This window comes from Podarcis cretensis (genome assembly GCF_951804945.1).
Source record: "Podarcis cretensis genome assembly, chromosome: 9".
NCBI classification, from domain to species: Eukaryota; Metazoa; Chordata; class Lepidosauria; order Squamata; family Lacertidae; genus Podarcis; species Podarcis cretensis.
This window is the reverse complement of record NC_137178.1, coordinates 75,879,254-75,881,312: the sequence shown is the minus strand read 5'-3', so window position 1 is coordinate 75,881,312 and position 2,059 is coordinate 75,879,254. Positions and strand designations below refer to the sequence as shown.

Here is a 2,059-nt window from a genome sequence, read left to right as displayed (position 1 = left end):
CCTCGCAGCAGCGCCCGGCGGCGGCCCCGGCTCCTCCTCTGCGCGGCTGAGGGAAGGCGGAGGCGGCGGCGCGGGAAACCTTCGCCAGAAGAAGCCTCGAGGGGCTCCGGGGGGCGCCCGTCGCAATGGCGCCCCGCGGCTGCCGGCCCAGCGCCCGAGACCGGGCTGGGAAGGCGCGAGAGCCCTGAAGCGCCTCTTGCCTCAGCCCGAGTTGTAAATGCAACTGTGAAACCTTCTTCTTCTTCTTCTTTCTTTGCTGAATTGCACCTTCACGTCGTAAATGCATCTCCCTCCTCCGCATTGGTTCCCCCCCCTCTTTTTTTTCTTTTGCGTTAGATGGAGGTTCATATGCTGAAACCCCTGATTCGTAAACTTTCAAGAGGGTCCAAGTCTGGGGGCGTTTAAAGAGCGCAGTCTTGGTGACTCTGAAGAAAGAACTCGCAGGAACCTGAACATTTGCTTTGCTACATGTGAAAGCTACCCTGGGGCGAAATGTAAATGGGTCCCTCAGTGCTGTCTCATTTGCAGTGACCCTGAAAATTCTGGATACGCCTAATGGAAAACTGCTTACCAGCACTGAATTAATAGGAAACCGGCAGCAGCTTCAGTCATCTACCACCTGTAGAAACACCTTCGAAGAGCTATGTTAAATATGATCCCCCCCCCCCCGCTAAAAATAATCTCATACATTTTTATTTCTTGGCTTTAAACACTTTTATGGATCTTTCTTGTTCTGAACATTCTCTTTGATGGAAACATGACAAAAGGAATTCATGGTTTGCCTTAAGAACATGAGAAGAGCCTTCTGGAACAGGCCAGGGGCCCATCTAGTCCAGCATCTTGTTCTCACAGGGGCCAACCAGATCCCCCAGGGGGAATCCTGCAAACAGGACCTGAGCACAAATAGTACTTTCCCCTCCTGTGGTTTCCAGCAACTTGTATGCAGAAGCATTGCTGCCTCCAATTGTGGAGGGAGGGCAGAGCATAGCCAACCGAGTTAATAGCCATCAATAGCCCTCTCCTCCTCCATGAATTTGTCCAGTCCTCTTTTACAAGCCATCCATCACTGCCTTCTGTCGAAGCAAGTTCCATAGTTTACTGTAACTACGTGCTATGTGAAGAAGCAGGGCTTTTATTCCAGGGGAACTCACAGGAACTCAGTTCTGGCACCTCTCAGATGGGTGCCATTGCCATTGTAAGAGAACAAGGGAGGCATTTATGGTGAATTCGAGCAACTTGTTCCCTAGAAAAATAGCACTGTGAATAAGTATTTTCTTTTATCGGTCCTGAATCTTCCAGCATTCAGCTTCACTGAATGTCCATGAGGTCTAGTGCCATGAGAGAGGGAGAAATACTTTTCTCTTTAAACTTTTTTCAAATCATGCATAATCTTATACATCTCTATCATGCCCTCCTCCTTTGCTTACTTTTTTCTAAACTAAAAAAATCCCCTTTTCACCTTTCCTCATAAGGAAGTTTCTCTTCCCTGCACATTTTCAGCTCAATAATATTTTTATATAGGTTTAGTTACCAGAAGTTTACAGATTATTTAAAAATGTAGTCATACCATTGTTTTGTATAACGGAATTATGATATTTGTACTTTTATTTTCAGTTCCTTTCCAAAAGTTCCTTAACATGGAGTTCACCTTTTTTCAGGGCTGTCACACACAGCATTTTCAGGACAGATGAAAGAAAGTAGTGAGGTTCTGATCACATCAAAAAGGATATTGCAGAGGTAGAAAAGCTTCAGAAAAGGGCAAGCAAAATGATCAATGGATAGAGCAACTCTCCAGAAAAGAGCGGTTGCAACATTGGGGGCTGAGGGTTGGCTTAAAGAAAAGGTGAGTAAGAGCTGACTTGATAGTATGCTATAAAAATATGCATGGCATTGAGAAAGCAGATAGAGGAAAATTATTTTCCCTCTTAACAGAAGAACTCAAGTGGGCGCTTATCCACCAAGTCCTCTGGTCTGGCAGTGGTACTATGTAATGCCAGATCAATACAAAATAAGACCATGCTCAGCCATTCTTTGATCATGGATGAAGGCGGCAACTTGG

At 45.8% G+C, this 2,059-nt stretch overlaps 1 protein-coding gene across 1 annotated transcript in view; it reads left to right on the top strand.

Moving 5' to 3' along the window:
• The window catches only part of PPP2R2C (protein phosphatase 2 regulatory subunit Bgamma), a 46,278-nt gene that overhangs the window by 510 nt on the left and 43,709 nt on the right, over positions 1-2,059 (top strand). The window contains exon 2 of the mRNA XM_079991678.1: positions 1,659-1,843. The gene's annotated coding sequence lies outside the window, so the exon portion shown is untranslated. The remainder of the gene's footprint in view (positions 1-1,658; positions 1,844-2,059) is intronic.